Below are 23,751 nucleotides of genomic sequence, written 5' to 3'. Positions count from 1 at the left end.
TACACAATAAAGGGCTGAAGACATCACGTTCCCAGCCTCTGTTCATGTTCACATGCTCACATCTGTGCTTTGCAGGTGCAAGCAGTACGTCGGGCTGTTAGCCACCTGCACACACCTTTCCAGCAGCACCAGGTGTGTTCAGATGCCACAGACACCTCTCGTGCCAAGAAGGTTTCCAGGCTCTGGTGCAGCAAGCTGCCAAACATCCCCAGCTTCCTGAGAGCCAGAGGCATGCAACACTTGGCTGGCATTATACCACACAAGGTAGCATCGTGCTCTGAAAGTGGCCCAGCACTGGGCTAGGTGACAGCTAACACGGGCAGGTGTCCTGGGGCAGCACGTGAGAAGTGCTGTGCAGGTGCAAGGGTTTATAAATAAAAGTCTCAGCACGAGTCTCCAGACTTTTCCATCTTTCAAACTGCAGAAAAAGAGTTCAAGAACCTTTCATCACGGCGCTGAACATAAATTACCATCATTTTTCTGTTATGTAATGTGATTCATCCAAAGCATGCACTGGGCTCATTCCAGTTTCCACTGAAGTCAATACAATTGTGAGTGTTCAGCACCTCTGAAGAATCAGGACATGCTTATTCATGGGTATAATTTATGGTACCCAAATTAGAACGGTCTGTCCTTAAGTTACCATTGCAGAAAAACATGGCTTCTTATTCCTTTCCCTTTTTCAAGGATATTAATGGGGCAATACTGGAATTTACCCCCAGATCTTCAATCAAGTTCCTAGAACTGGTCAAACTTTCATGAACCAGAACACAAGGTTTGAAATACTGGCTCCAGAAATGCCTTCCACCCACCCATTAGATCAAGTGAGCTCCAGGATGATTTGGTTTTACCTATGTGAGCCCTTGCCTCCAGGAGGTTTCACAAAGGAGTAACTTACAGAGAGATTTTCTAACCCAAACATATTACAAGTTCTGGATGAAGAAAATCCACCACCTAGCAAGGCCATCTGGAAAGCCAAACCAGAAATCTGTGAGTTAAAAGCAGCAGAGTAGGAAGTCTGTGCTGACAGCTCTGCTCATCCTGGTGGCCACATGTCAGTGAAGTACTAGTTACCATCTCTTCTTTATATGCCTGTTAGACACAATCCCTCTTTCCTTCAGGATTGTGCCATCAAGGATGGCAATAAAAATCCAAAGACCAATCCTAGGTTTCCTACACATCTTTGAAAGACGCACAGGAGGAGGCAGCAGTTTGTGGGTCTGACCAAAGAGCAAACAGCACAGCCTACGCAGATGGTTTGAGCCCCCGTGACCCCAATGTGAAGCCACAGAAGGAACGTGAGGTGCTACAGATACTGGCCGAGCCAAGCGGCAGGTTGCCAAGTGGTCCAGCTTGGTTCACCTTAATCTCATAGCACGGCACCATGCCGCCAGAGCAGGAACAAGACCACAAACAGCAATGCTGCCCCTTGCACCTTTGCAGCTTCCCCTATTACAGCTGCATCTCCCTAGATCTCCTCCCAGGGTAGCACTGAAGAGGTGGGAGAAGTCCAACGGGCTCTGCTCCTGTAAAGCAAGCAGAGCAAGTCCCTCTTCTCCTCTGCATTCCCTCCCAGAGCAGGGAAGGAAGAGTTAAGCGAAACTCTTGGGCTGGGAATACACCAGAACCAGTAGGAAGATGATATTTTCCTTACACCAAATTAACAGATCTTGTTTTTATCCGGTCCCCCGGGCCCCGCACAGAGGATGGGCAGATGGATCCTGCCAATCACTTGATGCCACAGTTGCACCACACAAATGTGCTTGAAGGAAAACTCCTGCAGCACTAAGAACGAGGCTATTATAGGAGTCCAGAAACAACAGCTTGTGTGTTTGCATTTCTATTCCAAGTTTCAGATTCCTTCAGAAAACAGGAGGCCAATCTAATCCTTTTGACTTTGAATCCCTTCGAGGAAGGCTGCCCAATCTGCTGTCAGGCTGACAAGGAGACGCACACCTTGCTCCCCTAAGGGCAGTCTCATGCCAGGTCCACCCTGCGTCCTGGGCTCTGAACGTCAAGGACTTTGCAGGTATCAGACAGCATAAGAGAGCGATTAAGCAGAGCTGGCACATGCCATAGAATAGGTAAAAACCCCAAAGCAGCACTGAGTTTCGCAATTGCAGCATTTAAGTTAAAAATACCAGGGTGGTGGAATTACATAAACTGCAATCTTTACTGGTTTCTAAAGGCAAAAATCCAAAATGGCCTAAAGCACACATGGATAAGTCACCTGATGGAAAGAAACCTGAAAACACCCATCCTGAAACCCCACATGAGATGTCATTTCTTTCATTCATTCAGGAATGAGATAATTCAAAGCTTTGTGCACAGGCAGCTAGCAGCGGGTGCTGGAAAGGTATGAACCTTCAGGAGGAGCACTTATTCCAGAAACAGGCTGTTCCTTCAATATCTCCTCAGTCTCTTTATTCTTTTCTCCATGCCTTCCAGCTCTGGTCTCCTCTGCCCCCTGAAGAAGCCTTTGCACCCTTCCCTCCCCAGCTCTGTGCTCTGCTTGTAAACAGATCTGTCCCTATACCAGGGACAAGCAACATATGGTCCTTAAACACCTTCCCAAATGGAAAGCTTCGCAGCTAGAAAGAAGGTGACAAACCTGAAACAGAAGTTTTGAGAAATTTCTGAAGCCAGATTGTTTTTTAAAGGACTTCATCAGGGACCAAAAGTACCATTAAACAGAATTGAAAAGCTTTTCCATATTTCGGCTAGTTTACAGAAATAAAATGAGATGGGTTTTCCCACACCCTACTTAAATCCTACACATTTAATAGGTGTCAAGCCCTTCTCAAAGGCCTCTGACTCTCTAAATAAGCCATACACAGCACTTATAACAGCTTCCTATACCTGCAGCTGCTGTACAGGCAGGCACCTCATCTCTTCTCAAGCTTGGTGTACTCAACCATAGAAGTGACAACAATATTTAGCAGTACTCATTTCACAGGAGGAGGTGTGGGGCTGGTTTGTAAGGCAGTGATTCACTAGCAGGGCTCTAAGTGTAGAGATGATAGGAAATTGTTCTTTTATTATTGCTAACCCGTTAATATAGTTTCATTATCTGCAAATGTAATGCAGCTCTCAAAAGCAGCTAGCAATTAAGAGCACAAAAGGCAGGAAATCCTTTACATTAAATCCCCAGCAGCAGACTCGTGCCAGTAACTCAGAGCAGCATTAGCCCCATGTACACAGCAAAGCCTGAAGAATAACAGAAGAATCTTCTGATTCTCCAGCAGCCTTGAATCCTGCATCATTTTTGGACCAGAAAGTCTGATATTTGCAAGAGGAGCGATCTGTACGTGAAATTGTAATGAGGTGACTGATGATCGTTACCTTGGTGACATTTAAAACTCCAGCACTGAGCTTTGCTGTTGGCACTTTATAACACAATAAACTGCCAAGCAAGGGAAGTCAGCTCATCACTCAAAACGTGCTCCCATGACAACGGTGGCCTTCTCCCCACCTCGCCGGGGCTGGGGCCATCGCTGGCCAGCAGACCCTTGAGAAGCTCAGCTTCCCCAGCAGGAGCTACTGCGGGACTGCTGGTCCCTTGGGAGCTACCTGAAGGATTGGGCTGCCACATCTCTGCCGAGATTTTCTCTGCCAGAGCCACACTGCTGAGCTCATGGACTGACAAAGCAGAAAGCACAGACCAGGCTTTAGCAGCAGAAGCATGGGGGAGAGATCTCAAAGCAGAGGCAGAGAGCCCAGCCGTACTGCTGAAGTACTTCTCACTCTTTTCAAGTCACACATCGGCCGTTTCTTGTTACCCCCACTGCTTTAGGGTCAGAAGCAGCATTGGTGCTGGATGCAGTAGAGCAGAACACCAAGGAGCAGACGTAGGCCTTACTTTTAGAAAGGGGATTCTTGAAAGTGACCTCAAGAAAAGCCCAAATCCTTCCCCCTGTTTTAAAGTCCCGATGGTCATTAGGATAAGTCTAAGTGATACAGCCTAGGAACTGAAGTTCATATTTGCATTTTTTCCTTAATAACATAAAAATTCAAATCTGCAAAACCACAAGACAGTCCGCTTTCCATACTGCTATTGCAGGAGTCCCTTGTGCCGTGCATAATCTAACATTTCTGTTGTCTTAATTGCTACTCAGAAGCCGATCTGCTCTTGGTCAGAGCCGAGCAGATGGGCTTCGGGAAGCCGTGTAAGTTCTGTACATCTCCAGCTCTGCAGCCTTGAGTACAATGATCTGTTTATTGATTTCAACACACACGTGGGTGGTTTAACTTAAAAAAACTAATATTAGGTATCATGTGTTACAAAGTAAACTTTCACTTACAGGAAAGTTGTTTCTATAGTAACTAATGTTTTTCTAGCAGCACATTCCACATTAGGGTTGCTATAGGAACAGAACCATAGGGATGCGCTCAGCAAATAAGTTGCCAATAGCTTTTTTCCCTTGCCCACCACACCCTACCCACCCTGCCTACCTGAAGGTGAACACAGCACCCTACCCACCGTGTCTACCTGAGGATACCTCAGATAGTCTCCAATAGGAGTGTGAAATATTTGCTGCCCACTCGAGAGTATGATTTCCCCCATGTGATTTCATGCTCACATTCTCAGGAGTAAGCAAGATGCTCGATTCCGGATCAGGTTATGAATCCAGACAAATCAGAGCTCCTGAGCAGGAGGGTATTGGAACACCCTGATGTATAGGAAAAAAGGAAAGTTACTGTGCTGGGAACACTGATTCCAGCTATGCTCATCCTCTTAGAAGCCTCAGGGTGCTGATGGTACATGTCAAAGGGACATCAAGTCATGCCAAGAGGAGGACAGGAACTCTTATGCTTTGAGCATATATTTAGGCTTAAGCATTCCCAAGGGTAGTGTACAGACTCCCACTCACATCAAAGGAAAGTCTTCAAAAAGATCACAGCTATAATCTGGCATTTACATAGCAGCTGGGATTTTAATTACTATTTGTTCAGTACCTTCCTGTTCATTCAGTAACAGCCAAATGTACACCTTCAGGACTAGCACTGTTCCTGACCTTTGCTTTGCCTTCTTCCCAACTCTTTCATTTCTCACTACACTTCCCCGAGATGTTTCTTCTCCAGCCCCCTCCACCCTTTGATTTTCACCTCAGCCCTCCCCAGAAGTAGCTTCTAGCTTTCCTTTACAAAAGCAGCCCCTTCAGTCTTTACTCTTTCCTTCTGCTTAAGTAAGAGCTACAACAGATTCTCCGGATCTGGCCACAAGGGCCCTTGCTAAGGCAACTCTCCTGTCAGAGGAAGGCAGGGAGCTGTGGCACCTGCTGCTTCGACAAGAGGCTAACAAGCACCTGGTGGCAAGCTGTGCCAAGAAACCTGCCCTAGCAGCACAGCCTGTGCGTGCCTTTCCAGCATGGAGAGCAGCCATCCCCGGGGGATTAAGGTGGGCTGAAGATCGTTTCTCTCAGTCATCGCCTTCCCAGGCTCTATGGATTCAGGAGGCCAGCACTGCTCTGTTTCACACTCAGTTCTCCACCACACAGGTGATCACACAACCAGCAAAGCAGCAGCCCAGATTCAGCACACCCATTACCTCCCGTGTCAGCCTTCACTGCTGCTGTCTGCCTGGCCTCCTCTTCGAAAGGAACCTTTGTTCCTTCAAGCAACTTTTGGCAAACACTGTTTTGGCATTTAGTTGTTGGATCAAACGCTTCAGAGCTAAACCACCCAGCCAGAGGTGCCACAGCAAAGGAGAGAAGCTGTAACTGTCCAAACACTTTACCTACACCTGAGACTGACTGGCTCCAAATTCATCACATCTATGGTGTCTTTTACAGACTATCCTCTCCCAGGATCATCTTTTCAGATACAGCAGCTCAAAATATGGAAGAAAATGGAATGATTATTCAAGTGACATTATGCATAACTTTCCAAGTCAAAACCACACAATGTGGAGACCTAAAAAAACAACAAACGCAATTTCTCTGTTAACTCCATTCCAGCTGTGGCTCTGCTTTTTAACTAGGAAAATGGCCAGGCTCATAGAGGGCAACTGCTCAAGCACTACACAATTCCTGCTTCCACAAGTACTTCCAGTGCTGGTTTGCATACTCCCTGCACTCAGTAAGTTGCAATGCAGGGCATGGTGCTGGCATGCATCAACTGCACTGAGCACATGAAGAAAAGAGAACCATATTGTTAGAAAGGTCTCGTGCAGAGGGACTCACTGTCACCAGCAGAAGAGTCATTCCCACTCCATTCTTAGTGGTATGTATAAGTGATCTACAAAAAAACATTGGATTTGGGTTAGCTGGTAAGATCTGTTTTTATTCAGCTCTATTTCCAAGCTGCAGAAGCACCCTTCAGAGTGTTTTCAATTATTTAATCTTTCTGTAACTATGCAATGACATAACACTGAATGTGATATCCTTCATACTTCAGTCTGCCCCCACCTACCTCTCTTAATAAGAGAAGTAGCAGGGATACAGCTCTTGGTATATCGTACTGGAGTGTTACAACAAAATAGTCCAAATCCTACTGCCTTTGAAAAAAACATTTAGGAAGAATGATAGAGTCCCTGTTTCCACTAAAGATATAATAACCCAACAATACAGCCTGAAATAATTGTCATAAAAGAAGTTAAATTAGGCAGCCCACCACTAGGGTTTTAGAGGGACCACCCCCACATCAGGCATGACAGGAAGGAAATAAAAATCTGAGTTCTGCAGAATCCCACTGGAATTCCAAATCAGATTTATATGGGCTGTTATATGGGCAGCAATTTGAAAATGACCTTAAAATCCCTTTGCTGACAGACTCTGCAAGTTACAGGGAGTTTTGCTAATTCACATATACAGGTCTTACTCAGCCAGGCCTGTTTGCTTGCAAAGCCTTAGGCTGGAAACAGCTCAAGCTCAGAGTTGTTGTTTGTGCATGCCCAGGAAATGCTAAATATAGACTGAATAATATGCAGACAAATCATTTTTATGAACTTTTTAGGTCAAGGTCCATGCCTTCACTTGTGCCTAAACAGCACCTAGTGCAGGAGGAAAATCTGTCCCAGATACAAGTCTCCAAGCACTACTGCAGCTTAAGCAGTATGTTTAAGCAGTAGTTTTGCCTCTCTATCTAGATATTTAAAGTTATTTAGCTCATCAGCTCCTGCTGCCTCACCGTATTGTGTCACCCTAATGCAAGCGTAGTTCTTTGTAAGCTCACAAAGACTTGCAAAGACAAAAACTAAGGACCAGCATTGAAAAGCCAGAAAGGCGAGCCCAATCCAAAAACCAGTCTAAACCTACAACACTTATACACCAATTAATAGCCTCACTAACATAGAAAATCAGTCTCACTACAGTTAGTTAGCTCTTCTGTCATCCTATTTCCCCATACTTCCAACTACCTCCTTTTGAAACAGATTTGTATTTTTTAAATGAACAGTGATAGAAGTAGGTTTTGTTTCCGTGCACAGCCTCTTGATAAAGGCTATTTGCTATTACTCCATGAGTTGAGGAACGATCCATAAACCAAGAATTATGAAGGGATCACTTCACTCATAAACCTTCTGTGCAACCACAGCAGACACGTTTGGGTCAAACAGCCACGAAGAAATGGAGTATAAGATCACAAAGGTGTGAATTCCCAGAAGTTATCCTCGGTAACAGGATGTCCAGATGCCATAGTTTCTCATGCAATGTTTTTTAGAAAGTTTAGAATTATTTTATTCATTTACCAACTGAATGTAAAATTAAAATATATATATATATATCAGAATTACAACTAAGACCTATTCCTCTTCTCCTTTTTGCCCCATCCTAAGAGAGACAGTGTCTCAACATGCCAGTATAGGACAGAAATCCACTCACAAAATATAGCTGAGAGGAAAAAAATTATAGTGATTATGAAATGCACATTTTTATTTTAATTTATTTAATTATGCAGAAGCATTAGCTTTTCCAGGGATTGTTATTTTGGCATCCAAGGTCACATTAATGAATAACATCAATAGAAATGAACCACAACATTTGGGTGCAAGTCTGAAAGCTCCAAATATTTAGAAGTGCTTGAATACATCTCCCAGCAGAGAGACAGAGGCTGTTTAAGCTTAATTACTAGTGACCAGAGCTTAACTGTCAAACAAAGGTGATTGAGAGCTGCCTTGCTACCTGTATTTCTTTAGATTTACAAGGCTAAATCCAATTCCCAGTTACGGCATTTCAAATCTGCCTTCAGTCCACTGAGACCCAACAGAAGAAGAGATCAACATTTCATTCACAGATTTCAGCTATTCTAACTTCTGGTTGTCATGGATGAAAGCAGTAGACAAATTCTATCTCTCTGTTCATTCTGAGGACAGCCTGATCCTATTTGGGATTTTTATTCATGAAAGTCACAACTAAAGTTCCAAACGTCTTAAGATTCTTCATAACCCTCACCCCAAATGGGCTGCATCCACACCTTGTCTCTCTTAGTGGGGCTGCCATTAATAATACAAGTTGTCCTGCCATCCCCATGATCTGGTTTTGGTTAGAATGAAAATGCCTGTCCTGGAGACAAATACCTTTATCTCCCACTGCAAAACTATCAGACTCTCATACCTTGCACAGTAGACACATTTAACCCTAACATCCACTCACTTCCCTAACCCTCCATTTACTGCTCATATACAATCCCCGGGTCCAGCCTCAGCCCAATCTTATCATCTGCTCAGTCACCTCCTACACATCAGGTCACACTAATAATTTTGGTGTTTCAGAGTTGCTCCAAGCTGATGAAGGATTTAGTGTTTAGTTGTATTTCAGAACCTGGCAGCATCTGAAGCTGTCAGTGATTTGCACTGCTCATTAAATCAGTGAAATCAGTTTGAGTGATTATAGCTCTCAGTCCTTAACTAGGCAACAATCAGGGGCTTTTAGAAACTCATTTAAAAGCACAGAAGATGCCCTCAGGAAAAAAATTAAAAAGAAAGGAGTGGAGTTTGGGAATGGATAGGACAATTTCCCCAAGCAAGGAAGCAGTACTGAATATAGAAAATAAATCCACCTTCTCAAAACACACAGAAGTCCTTCAGAAGGAGCCCCTTCACTGTACCTCACTGCAGCTGCTGCTTGCAAGTTGCTAGAAGCAAACCCAGTAACAAAATTAGCTTTTCCAAATGGCAAAAACAGAAGGTGGCAAACTGTGACATATTCCCAGGCTCATACACCAACAAAACATCCTGTAAGCATTTTTTTTTTTTTTATTAAGGAAATTTCTAAATACACAGGCTGGAAAAATAGTTACAGTCTTAATAAGGAAGCAAACTTCTACCCTGAAGTCAAAGCACACTGATTAATTACAAACCAGGTGACATTTCCTACTGACAATTTCCACTGGCTATTTTTACAGCTCTGAACAGCAAACTAGCCAAAAGAAAGTGTTTTGTTAAGATGGTGGATAGACTGACTGCTTGTTAAGCCCTGATTACCCCTTAAATATTTGGCTAGACATGAATCTCTTGAAGGATAGGTCTAAGGATTGTTCAGTCTGATCCCATGAAACTGGCACAGGAAGCCCACCTTGAAAGATCCCTGCTGCCTGCGTGGAACCTCACAGCATCAGCTTAATTACTGAAAGTGGACTGAATCCCCTGTACTACCCAGAACCCAAATACAAAAGGTTGATACAAAGCTGGGCATCTCAGATTGCCCCGGACTATTTATTAAAATTTCATCAATTATCATAGCAGTGCTCCTGTGCACCAGGATAAGCACTGAGATGAGAGGCCACTCATCTGGGTCAATTCACTCTCCAAACCCGCAGGTACAGGAGCATGTATATGCCCTGAGCAGGTATTGTTCAAGGCAGATGGATTATTCCAAGCTCTGCTACTCTTTTTTGCTATTGTAATTTTGTCCTAGCAAAGGCATGACCTCTGAAAAAGCTGTGGGGTTTTACATTCGGGATGTAATCAAACAGCATTTGCCATTTTTGTCCTTAATCCAGACAGGATACCAAGCTTCTGTACCTTATTCTTGTGGTAAGATACATCAGTGCAGCGGACAGATGTACCATGTTTAAGATCAGACTTATTAGTTTTTGTTGTTGTTACTTGTTTGCTTTAAAAGCTTCTGTCCTAAAGGTCTACGTCTGTAGTATTTAAGACATTATCTTACACCACTGCACAAGGCAACACAGCACATGCACTTCTAAAGCAACTAGAAAGAGGAAAGGAAATAATGAAAAAAAATCACTCTACGATTCTTGCAGAGAGAAAATGAGAAGATACATTTGCACAGAGTCCAGCAGGCCACCCAACATTTTACTATACAAAGAGCTGAGTCTGCAACAGGAGTTTTGCTACCAGTTCATCGGGACAGGCTCACCCGATTTCACCTCTGCAGTCCCCACAGCTGAATTACAGGTGTTTCTGAAAGTCAAGACCAAAGCTCTGTGGGGTTCCAAAGTCTGTTGCTATTGCAACAGCTATAAATAAATCTCCTCAGATCACCTAAAGCCTTGCATCAGTATAATTTCAAACAAGCTCCAATGGAAAATATCAGCTACTCCAGGTTTGTGTGCTTTGCTCTAATAGCATTGAATGCCTGGGCAACAAGATGAAGAGCTCTTGCAAAAACAGAAGAGACAAGCTGAGATAAATCGTATTATGTACTAATATCCACCCCTATTGACAACACTTATCTGTAAAACTAAGGTCTGTGCAGACAAGGGGAGTTAAAAGCTCTCTTATCTTCAGAAGCGGCTGTCTGCAGTGAAGTTTGTCCAGGCCCCATCCTCCCCAAGTCTGGCTTCTGGACCGGAGGGACCGAAGGAGATTCTGATTCCGCTGAAGTCAACAGTAACACGAAGTCCACCAGAGCCAGGATGCAGGACCCTCCAGGATGGGGAGGGATGCTGGTTCGCCTGCACTGCACGCGCGCACGTCAGCAAAGCAGGAGAGGCTTGGAGGAATATTTATGACCTCACAAAGCACGCCTTTTCTTGAGCAGAGGCTAGCGTTTGCATGCAGCCACATCACCCGTACTCAGCTCCGTCTGTTTGATAGCACGCATTTTATCTCTGCCAGCAGGAAGGGAGTTAAGTCAGCCTTTTGTATCAGCTACAAGTCTGCAGAGTCTTTGTATAGCTTTGTACCTCTGGGACCAAGGTTATTCAAAACTAGAGGTTTTCACAGCACAAGAAGAAGAAGCAATTCAGAGTTTAATTTTAAAAGTCCTTACCTGCATCGCTTGTGTCCTTCTAATTTAATCTCACAGCCTCACCTCTGTGTCAACAAATGGTTTACATTTTAGTCTGGTTTATTCAGGCACTGAAGGTTGATGGCTCAGTGTGCTCCATCCCAGGCATCCCTAAGCTTGAGGGTTTGACCTGAATTCTAAGTGCTGGTGAAACTGATCAAAAGAGTAGAGTAAAAAAAAAGTGACAACAGCACATGGTAGGGAAGAAAATGCAATTGCAAGCTATGGAGGAAGAAAAACAGCAGAAAGATACGAAGGAAGAAGAAATAAAAAGAAAAAAAAAAAGAAAGAACACCTGCACCATACATAACGTGCTGCTTTCAGCTGCCCAGTAATAATACCTCTGTCACCACTACAGGTGTTACCAACAGATTCAGAAGTAAGCCACTGATATAAAGAGAAATCAACATATTCTTCTGAAGAGCAAAACAGCTTTAAGTGCTTTTTAACAAGAACATATTTAAGTACTCCCTGAAATAATCTGAGGACTGTTGAGGCAATAAGTAGCACACTGCTACTGCTGGGAGTTCATCTAGCAGCATCTTGACTTCTTGGATTCCTCTTTTGAGGAAGCCCGAAAGTTTTAAAGAAAAATCGAAGAGACTTCTATTGCAAAAATATATTTTCAAATCCCTGCCTTGTAAATCAGTTGAATGAATTTTGGATTTGGGTGTTATCTTACCCCTTTTCTTCCTGATAAGGACCATTTTGTACACCAAGTTTTTCCAGCGTTCTCTTGTAAGGACTTGAAGAAAGTCTTTTTTTTTCTTCTTTTTTTTTTTTTCTTTTTTTCTTTTCAGCATCTCCTAACACTGCTGCATCCCAAATCGTTGTTCCCTCTTCAAATCAAGATATTCAGGGCCTGTTTCCCTTTGGGTTGCACTTTAACAATGTGCACACAAAGTGTAAAACATTTCAAGTAATTTCCCTTTGTTTTCCCAATCCCATCTCCCAACACCGCTGAAGAATTACAACAACGCTATCACGAGGTACAAGAGGAGTTCTTTTCTCTTAATTCTACATCTCCACTGTTCATCCACCCACACCCTGATGGCAGGTTCGAGTCCGGGGCAGATCTCTGTGTGTGCAGGTGCTGAGAGGTGATGACTGTGCTGCTGCTACCGTGCGGTTTCCTTCCCTGAGCTCCATGACCAAGTGAGCACGGCACGGTCTGTATGCTTCTTGTGCCACCCTGAGCATTGGGAGCTTTCAGCTCAAGCTCTTCTGGTGTCACCCCATGCTCTCAGTGCAGGGCAGCCCTTTCAAATGCCCAGTTGCATTTTTGGCATTACCAGAAATGCAGGGAGAGCCTCTGCACCTTAGCGGGTACTGGCAGAAGCTCCCCTTAACCCTAACCATTAACATCATCATCTGACAGCAGCTTTCATTATCCCACTTCTTCGAAGCTTTGTGGTATGTCAATTCATTAGCATAAAAGATCAAGGCTTCATTTACAAGACAAATACCATAAACAAGGAATTAATTCAACAGATCAGTTGATTTCAAATGAGAATGGCAATGTTAATTTCAATGTTAAAAAAAAAAAAAAAAACTCTTGGTGCAGTAATTAAATTCTGTTCCACCAGATATAGTCAAGCATATGCTCTGCCTACACAAGGCCTGATTAATTGACCCTAAAATGACAGCATCCACCCAGCAGTGGGGACCAAACTGTCCTACATCACAGAGCCCAGAAAAGGGCTCTCCTGCTGCAGAAAAGGAGAACTTCTGCCTTGCAAAGCTCCCCGAGCCTTCCACAACGTGATGCAGGTTTCCTCTTCTGTTTGTCAACAGCCTCTCCTGAATTTTTTTCCTTCCAGGATGAGGTTAAATAGACTTCCTTGAGGCAGAAAGTGTGATGATGAGCACTGGATGAAGCTTGGTGCCATCGTCCACACCCTGGTATTCACACAAAGCTGCTTGTCCTTTATTGGCGTGGTGCTGAGCTGTGTATCGGTTTTGCATGGGGAGCACAGCAGGGCTCCATTTCTCGCTGGACATCAGACCACAGGCTCTGCCTTTGCAAGTCTCTTTATCTAGATTGATGAAGGCAAGCTTCAGAAAGAGTATTTCAGCAGCCTCATATAAGGGGCATTAGTCACTGCTGCCTTGGTGCCTAGCAAGAGCCATCAATTTGTGTGAAGCAGACAGACGTAACCTTAGAGTGAAATGCAGCCAGGCTCACTGACCCGCAGCTTTTCTTCTCTTTCTGATTCCACAGCTCTGATGAGACCTGTGGGAGTTTGGACTTCAAAGCAATGCAGGATCATGCCAATTAGGAGACTATAATAACCAATGTAGAACTAATCCCCTATTCCCCCAGGCAATCCACATTGACATCTACCACTAATGGAGACAACTGCTGAAACTGCTGGACTTCCCTGGATCATCTCAAAGATGGACTGCGATACCCAGCTGCTGTGGGAACACGGGACTGCAACGGGGCTGGCAACCCATGAAAGCAGACACATAGCATCTTCAGCATTTCTCCTGCCACAAACGCACATTTGAGAGGCATTTAAACAGTGAGCCTCAGCACCAACCTATGTATCTTTCTAGAAGAAGACATATAATAAACAAGGAGGTTAGAAGAAAGAAACCAGCAAAGTTTTACAACTTAGAAAGTGTAATTAAAATATAACGGTCCCTTTCTGAAAAACACTAAATATACACGCAAAGCTTTCGTATAATCTGTTATTTGACAGCATTCTTAAACTAAGTGTGATCTCTAAAAGCAACGCTGAACTGAAAGAGCAAATGGATGGGGCTGAAGTAGGTTTCATGACAACACCAGGAAAGCAAAACTAAAGATGTTGGTCAGAATGACAGGATTTTGTTTAAGAACACATGTACTGCTTTGTAGCTTGCAGAAGAAAAATTGATTTTCCAGACACTGCTATAAAACATGCCAAGAAACAAGTGTAAACCAGAGAAAGCACAAGCTATAATGAGACAATAAAGCATCCAAATTTTTCCATGTATGCCTATTTATGGAGGGAAGGAATTATCCTATACTTAACTTTGCTCCCTCTGTCACAGGTCAAAAGACAGGGAACATTTATAGAAAGCAGAGCTGAGCGTTGAACCCGATGTGCATGGAGCGCTATCGACAGGGGTTTAGCGGGGCTGATGAGCAGCCTGGGACCTGCAGCCAGATGCCTCCTTTGGCACCGAGCGAGAGCCACGCTGCAGTAACCCCTGCGAGCCCAGGAGTGGAGCTGGTTTGTTACAGAAACAAAGACTGAAAGGAAACGATGGTTATGTTCAAATATTTTGATTCCACTCATTATCACAGGGCAGAACAACTGCATAACAGGGACCTTTCACTGGGTTCAAAGGAACTAATTTCATTTATATGTACATTACTTTAGATTGCACTGTGCAATAATCTTGTTGAAGTAAATTTTTAACTCATGCTACAAGTTATACAGTCAGATACATGCACACTAGCAAACACACCAAAGGGAAACCTCAGGGGAGAAAGCAATTGCTCCCAAAATGCAATAGGAACAGGCAATGAGCTGTGGGGTTCTGGTCCATATAGCCAGAAGTTTAAGGACAATTGAGAAAATAATTCTACTCGTATTAATTGTATCCTGCTTGGTTATTCCTTCCAGGCTATTTAAGCATGCTTTCCAAAACCGCACTAATTTGCTCCATCAGTTATGGCTTAATGTCGTCCTGACATGCTTGCTTCATCAGCTTCCTGATTCATTTCACATTTTATGCATCTGTTTTTTTTTCCTTTCCTTTCAGCTTTACTTTTTCTTAAATATATCAGACTCATGTAGGAGCTTGTCCAGGGACTGAATGTCAGTGCTTGGAGCTGAATTTATCGTTCCTGAACTCATCCCTGCCGCAACAGCAGATCCCTGCATGTGGCCCAGTGAGAGGCAGCAGGAGAAATGTGCTTTCTGTGCTATCTTGGTGCTTATCTTCCTGTGTGCTGGAGGCAATAGGCAAACACTTGGAAGAAACCTCAGGAAGCAGAAGGGTGTACCTGGCATTAACTTTCCCTGGAAAAAAACAAAGGAACATCCCCTCTGTGCTGAGGGAAGCTGGAGGTAATGAAGAGCAGTGCGTTTTGGGGACACAGACCAGACAGCCTGGAAAGCAAAACGCACTGTGCTGTGTTTCACAGCACATGAGCATCTACCATGTTCTGGCACAGCTTTATCTGTGTGTCCTCGTCTTCCTGCAGTGATAAATAACACCTAATGTGCATTTCCATCGTTCTGCCCTCCGGGCAGGGGAAATCCAGGTCAGACAGGGCTGGACACAGTCAGCCAAACACCGGGACTCCAAAGGGGTGCTCGAGTGATGACAACTGGGAACCCCGCACGTCCACCTGCTGGAGGCAGGACAGGGCTTGAGACTTTGGCCTGATCTGGAGTAGAAACTTCTGTGCTTTTAAAAAGGATCTGTTTGCTTCTGGTGATTTAATAGCTGTAAAACCAAGTTCTGGGATCTGAGGCTCCAGCAAGCAGTCTGAGCTCACAGTACGTGCTAGCCCGTGTGCCTCCTGCAGGAATTGCTCTGGTGAGCTTCTGTCCCAGAGCTGGGCCCTGCTATTAATCCCAGCATCCGCCCTGAGAAGGAGACAAAATCCATCTTGATTCATCTGCCCAAGCCCAGGTGTGGGCAGCGGATAAGCAATATCACCAGAACAACAGGCACAGGGGAAGATATTTCCTCGCCTTGTGTGCTTTGGACTAGCAGATTATCTCAGTGTGCAGAGCAAAGCTGAGCAAATCCTGCAAGTGCCTTCCAAAAAACAGGGGGCAGGGGGAGTAGGTGCTATTATTGGTGCCCTATTGTAGTTGTAATAAAGAAGTTTCTTCAGTTAATTTATTGCTGGTTCTCCCTGAAATAACAAATAGCTCAGGCTGCTTCTGCAGAAACAGTCAGCGGGGAGCGGACTGGCATCACGTGCGTTTTACACCTCCCCCAGCTAATGCCAACGTTGAAACTGCATGGCAGTTCTCAGGGAGATCTCAAGGAGCTTTTACTCTCCTGCGAGGTTTGCAGGTCCATAAACCAGCCAAATAGTACAGCAAAGCATAAATAAAATATTTTCATCCATGACAGACACAACGGTATTCCCCAAAAGCAGAGGAACATCGAGTTTGCTTGCTAAGACTACCAGACTGAACGACTTCAATTTACAAATATAAGAGGATAATAAGAAAATATAATTAACTGATTTTATTTAATAAACTTGAATAATTGGTTTATCCTTTCTTTGCTGAGCTTTTCCTATAGATTAAAAGCTACAAAAAGAATAAGGTTGAAAAGAACTGGGAAAACCTGCAAATTACTTATTTTAGTACAGATCAAACATAGTGGCATATTCCCAATCCTAGGTTTATTTTTTTGTGTGTCTGGGTTTTCCAACATTAATATAACCTCATGCACTGATGAAGTAAAAGATCTGAACATTGTAGCATCTCCTGTGCATTTTCATTAGTAGAAGGAATACCAAAGCAACCAACGCTTTCAATTCCAGCCTGCCAGCCACCTGAGAGGTGAAGTTCCTAAACAGAATGTGCAGAAGTGTAAATTCCATTTCAAAAGTGAATTTGTGCCATACAGAAGGTATTTTCAGGGTATTTAGGCACTGAAAGATGCAGATATGCAAGTGCTGTAGTTTTCTGAGATATTTACCAATTACATTCCATACAAAATTATACACAAGTAACTACCCTAATGGTAAGGGGAAAAGTGACTTGTTGTTGTACTGTTGTTCTATTCTCCGAATGCCTCTTTCAAAAGCTTTGACAAACTAATCTTAGTTGTTATGCTGTCCAAAATACAGCATGTCATTCCACTTGATTTAATATTGACGTATTGATCAAAGCAAGTAAAATAGCACGCAAACATTTCAGGAGAAGTTGGAAAAACAAGTGTGACATGCAAAAAAGACCACGATGATCTGATAAAAGTCATCAGGCCTCATCAGTGATAGAGAGAGAGGCTCGGTGAGAGCTGCACAGGGCGGAGCAAGCTCCAAGAGAAACCCAGGGAGGGCGAGTGTGGCTGTGGATGACTCAGTGTGCAGCACACTTTCTAGGCGAAATCTCTGAACAGCATCTGGGAGCACTGAAATGTCAGAAATTCCAGTACTCAAAAGAGGGCCAAATCGTAGCAGGCGGGCACCCTAGGGAGCTGAAGAACAGGCTGCTGGCTCCACTGCTTTGAGGAAGGGCTCCTGTGGAGCGCTTGCGCTCAGCCTCGCAGCATCCTGCCCTGCTTCTCCTGCCTCCTGTGCGCGGCGCAGCCACGCAAGGCAGTGCTTGGCGTGCTGGAGTAGGCTGCGGGCTCCTCACTGGTGTTTTGACTGCTGTAAAGTTCTGGCTGGTGTTTTGACTTGCAGCTAACTGATTTTACAGCGTTTGCAGAGGTACATGGATAACCAGATAGACCATCCTCAATTTTCGGTGTCCCTCTGAGCAGCAAGTATCACTTGTGAGAATATGCAATCGCTAAACACAGCTTTTGAACTCAGAATAACTCAATAATTTATCTAAAATTATAGTCTTAGGCTGTTTAATAATTCACAAGTGCCCATAAAGATTTTTAGGGTTATTTTTATCAGTACATCAGACATGCAAACCACTCCAGTGGGTAGCACCTGCACCCAATTCCCAATGTGGAAATGCCCCACTGCCTCCAGGACCACATGGTATAGAATTAAAATGTTAAGCACATTCTCTTCCCTGGGGAACACTTGAAGGCTTTCATTATTCCAGTTATAGATTCATTATTAATCCTTTCCAGATCATTTCAAAAGCTAACAGCTCCCTGATTGCATATAGCCGTAGAAACTACTGGGAGCGCAAGCAGCTTAACACAGCAGCGTTTCTGACACATCCTTCTCCAATAAATAAAGGACCTTTAGTGGCACAGTTACACGAGGCCTTTCATTTTTTTACACGCCTTCTCAAGTAAAAAGGAAAGAAAGAGGATGAAGAAATTTGCTTCTGACATTTGATACCAGTTCAGCACAAATATTGGGAACTGGGAGCTCTCCGTGGCATTCATCTGCACCCTTTGAAGTTGTACCTACACCAGGGGCACCATAAATACTCACTCTGTATTTTCATCTCAGGTGAGATGTGAATATAGCACATAAAAATCCTTCTGTCACTATTACTTAGCCACATGGTCAAATAGGATTTGTTAAATGGTGTGTTTTACTGAGCAAAACCAGTGTGTGATGACTAAATATGAGCCTAAATAATTTTTGCTATGTCATACAAGGATGATAAAGAATAATGTTTATTGCCCTACAACCAAATCTTCAACAGTCTCACAAAACTAAATCTACATGCAAAATGTTCAAGAACATGAGCCTGAGCTGGTACGGGTAGTTATACATGGGCAATAACACCTAAAGAGCCTTTTTTTTAACCTATGCATGTATAGCAGAATAGACACAAATGTTCTTCTATTTGCCATCACTCTTCCTCATGGTGCAGGTGACTGAGCAAGATACATATACCCGTGACAAACCCTTCATCTAAAAGGCAATTTGCACATGCCTGCTGAAAGTACATTTACAGTTGCACCACGTGCCTACAATCAAGGGCTTTGATCTTCCACTGACTCCAGCGTGTGTCTTAGTGAACCCCCTGAGTCACCCCGCCGGTTCAGTGGCCACTCGATGCACCTACGCACATCTCAGTGGGTGCACGCACAGGTATCGAGGCACGAGATTTGGCAGTGCCAATGCGTTTGCATTTTTGCAATCCTATTTTCAGGGGGGGAAAGGTTTTACGATGGGCTGAAATCCTGGCTCACAACTACCTTGTTATGGCAGAAAGGAGGGGGAATGGTTCCCAACCAACAGAAAAAACAGCCCCAGCCCTGTCGCTTCTGGTGGCCGTCTGCTCCTGTGCGCAGAGGCTGCGGGAGGTCAGGGAAGTCCCAGAGGAATGAGCATGGCATGAACAGCATGCCTTGGAGATGGATACTGATGTTTCTGGGATTTTTCTCAAATCTCTCTGATCCGAGATACTGAATGAGATATTTTCAGTCATTGGGCACAAATGTAAATGCTCCATTCACTGCGGTGGGTATCTCTGATTTGCCTTCTGCATAAATACAGAGATCCAGTGCAGGACATTGCAGTTTCCTTGCTTTAGACTTAGCAGTGTTAACACATTTGATAAATAAAATAAAACAGTTCACAGAAAAAAATCTGGAAACCTATTTAAAAATCTGAACCATATTTGTTTTATTTTAGTTTACCTTGTGCACCGCTAAATAAACAAAGATTGCACAGAATGTGTGTAATCTGTAGTAGCAGCTAAATCAGCCTTCTTCATTTGCATGTTTTGCTTTAAACTCCTGAGATATTTTTATGTAGAGAAAAATAAATGTTACTTTCATTTTGCTTTAGCTCATTTTTATACTTTTCTGTGATAAATTATTCTTTTAATTTGAGTCTGGAGAAGAGACGGAAAAGCTATTTTCTACAGGCTGAAACATCATTGTCAAAGTAAAATGAAAACATCCAGTTCCACAAATCTAGAGTTTTTTTGTAAGTACAGATGTCTAAAGAAATTCTGGTGGTGCTGTTGTTCCAAACCAGTGCAGCAGGTAGTGATGGTAACAAGACTAACAGTGACAGAACCAAGCAGAGATAATTTAGCACACGGATATTTTTATTATTGCTATTTGAAAATGTTCCTGGTCTCTATAGTAGCACTGCTGTCAATAAATATTTCCCTTCTTTCCTTTCCTTCAGTAGGTAAATTTACATTTTTCTCTTTAGATAGCTACTATCGTACCAGACACAAACTGTCATATGTGAGCCAAATTCATTCCTGAGTGAATCCTTCATGCTACAAAATATTTAGTCAGGAAAGTATTGGATTAAGAACAATTGAAATGAAAATAATGTTGTTATTATTTTTCTACTTAATCAGAAAGTGTTACAGGGATAAGAAAAAATAAAAATAATGGGCCAGTTAGTCCAGACTAACCCCAGCCATACTGAATTTTGGGAGAATCGGGTCCAACATTCATTCCTTCAAGTGTGCTTTCTAGCTCACTTCATTTAGACTTGAGTGCACAGACTACATTTTGCAGAATTTGGTCCTCAAGAGGTCGTACAGCACAGTTGTTGCTCTTTCTGCCACAAATCACATCCTTCCAGAGCAGCTCTTGTGATTACAGCCTATGACCAGGACGGGCATGACCTTTCTGTTCATTTTGTGCCAGACCCAGAGACGCAGAAGTTCAAGAGAGGATGCAAGATTCAGGGAAGTTTGGCTTGGGACAAACACATCTTTTCTTTAAAAGTTCTTGAGATTTGGAATCACATAGTGCTAAGGACCGTGGAGACTGTGCATTGCTCACTCCTCTCCTCAGGCAGCAGGATGGGAGAGACGCCACAAGACGCTTAGGCACCAATTTGCAAAGCACTGCTCCAAACACTGTGCGGTGCTTCATTTCTCCCTCTTACTCAATATATTATCCCTCTGGCATCCTGCCACCTTTGTCATAATGGATTATAATTTCAGTTTGATGGAAAACTTTGGACAGACTGTTCGGAGTCATGGCAAGGAGTAACTGTAGTTATTCTAGAGGTTTAATTTATACCTGCCAAATTTTAGGCACACAGTACAGTAAAAAAGGGCTGAAAATGGTACAAACAAAGTACTCCTGCTGGAACCTTAAAGTGCACTATGGCTCAAGAATTAGCCTTGATTTCTGTAATTTATTATGTGAAAAATTAGAAAAAAAAATCTATATTCAGGAGTGGTGCAGATAACTGGGGCTGATGTAATCAGTCTCTCTCAAAATGGGCATTACGTACTGGAGAGGATTTAAGTGGTTTTAGGAAAGGATTAAACATGCAGTGATCTACGCACATAGCAGCACACTAGTAAGTTAGGCTGTAGGAGAGCAGTGAGAAATTTACCATATGAGGACTCTCAAGGAATACAACAGACCTCGCTCTAGAGTATCATCGAGGAGCTGGAACTATCTGGGCAGCATGGAACACCTCTCGAAAGATTTTTCCAAAGTAGCAAGAATTAGCATCCATAGTACAAGTGATGCTAAAACCTTGCAGCACAGGAGGATGCACCACAAGGTTGGGGGCAACAGAGCAGGTGGATATGGGTGGATATGGGATGAACAAGGAAGGAATTCTCCTGTTACAGAGTGAATTGAACAGGCCCCAGCCCTCCATAACACATTAGGGTTGCAACTCTATGTACAGTTAAAGCATCACATCAGCACGTAAGGAATAATTCCTGCTCACAGCAGGAGACACAGGAGTTTTCCAGGAACTAGAAAAGCTATCTGTATATTCAGAATGGCCCCATACTCTGCCTGCAGCAAATGACTCCTGCCCACAGCACAGCATCATATAAGGAAGTTTGCAAAGGAAGTTTTTGACAAATCATTGTATGATGGCTTTCAGAGAAGAGATAATTGGATGTGTCTCCAGGTCACTGACTAAGTAGTGTTACTCTCAGCTAGAGAGGAAAAGTCCAACTGCTATTTCTGTAATTAAAAGTAAAATCAGTATATTGCTAACCTCCTTCTACCAAACCAGAAACCCACAACAAGAAGCATGTGTCAGTTGTACAATTACAGCACTTCAATTAGATCTATAAACCCAGCTCTTGGGCAGCATATCAGCATCTCCATTCAGATAAGCCTAGCTGCTCCCTGGAAGCAGAACAATCGTGTTCCGCAGGGCTCCCAGGAGAGGCTGTGTTATCCGCCGAACCGCTCAACAAGTTGTCAGTGAAGGCTTCAGCGAGCTGGCAGCCGAGCAGACAAAACCCCGTTCTGTGTTCCCAGGGCAGCAGCACATTTTGCAGGAGATGGGGATTTCTATTTGTTAAGCAAATGGGAAGTCTCGGGATGTCGTGGCATCCCACAGCAGACAGCGCTTGAAAACTGATGATTTATTAATTAAATCAATCGCTCACTGGCCAGACGCAGTCTCCACCTAGCCATTCTGAAGCGTATCAAGCCCCATAGCTGCAAACACGACTTGCTCCTTTTGGCCTCTTAGTACAGTTCCACTCCATAAAGGGTTATAGCACACACATTATAACCCTAATACTGCCTTAAAAGTGCTAGTCTTCATATAAACATGGCTAATGGGATTTATACCAGACCCTTGAAGAGCATTAGACCCAGCCAGTCCATCAGCTTTTGGTGTTCAGAGAGCCACGAGCAGTCTATAACTCTCTTCTTGTGCTTGTTTTGGCAGATGAGTCTAACAGAACGACAAAGAAGAGAGAAAATGAACCTAAACATCTCCTTTACTGGAGACAATCAGCTTCAAGGTCTCACCCCCACTGTACTTCAAAAGGCGGCTGCTCTAGGAACAATAATGCTCTGCACATGCTGCTCATACTGCTATAACTAAGTTAGTTCATGAAATCATTACAGAAATACCAGCACAACCTTTAGTGGGGACACAGCTGCTGAGGAAATGTTTATACTGATCTAATTTCTTTCTTTTCTCTCCTAGATACGGCTGTACTGGTGTAACAAGAGATCAGACAATGCTAACACAACTAGCCCAAATTTCTAAGGTACGTACGGCTGTAAAGCCATAAACGAAGAAAAATGAGATTGCAAAATAAATGTAAAAAGAATTCCGTACAAAACACACTTTAATATATCCATAAAAATATCTGACGGAGCTAGTTCTTTCAGTAACTTTATATACCCTGCACTAGAAGTTGCTCCAGAAGATCTCCAGCACAGCATTTCTGCAAACCCCACACTGCAATTATCACTGGTTGACACCTCCTGGGCACTAAACGCTTTCCACGAGTGGACAGTTAAGTCACTTACTGAAACAGAGTAGATGGTATCTCTCCAGCACGCACTGTGCTGATGCTTGAGTGCTCATTTTCCAATTAAATTAGTACGTTGTAGATTTACCTAGTTGTCTGACAGAAGAAGAGGAACTGCCAAGAACTCATTAACATCTTATCGAGGTACTAGCTGCTAAACTAAGATTTGATTAGCAACACAATCAGGCATTGTTATTTTGGCAGCGTGGTGTGGATTATATAGAGACTGAAAAGTGGGGAGATTTATCGTGTAATTGTAAAAAAAATAATAAAATAAATCATTTTGTTGTGTAGTCCTAGAATGCCTGCAGATACAGGGGAGTAGAGTGGCCTTAAAATATTTCTTCCTACAGAGGAACTATCCATTTGTGAGTTATTTCAACAGATTTGTCACGACAGTGCTGTTTTCACTATTTTATGAGAGAAATAACAAATGCTGACATTGTTCTTCAATTCCCAGCAGCCCAGAGAACTTAGCTGATCAGTGCACACACACCCCAAGTCCTTTTCCTTGCCAGATTAAGCACAGAAATGGCAAAAAGGACAGATTTTTTGGCTCATGCTGGAAAAATACTCTTTATTATTTGTATCGTGGCAGCCTCTAGGAGCCTCAGCAGTGGATCCAATCCTCGCTGTATGAGGACAAACAGAATTACGAGTGTTAATTAAACCACAAGATGCTTAAAACATAAGCCAAAATACACATCAAATAAGAAAGAAGTATG

This window comes from Aythya fuligula, chromosome 16 (assembly GCF_009819795.1).
Source record: "Aythya fuligula isolate bAytFul2 chromosome 16, bAytFul2.pri, whole genome shotgun sequence".
Classification (NCBI taxonomy): Eukaryota; Metazoa; Chordata; class Aves; order Anseriformes; family Anatidae; genus Aythya; species Aythya fuligula.
This window is presented reverse-complemented; position numbering follows the sequence as displayed.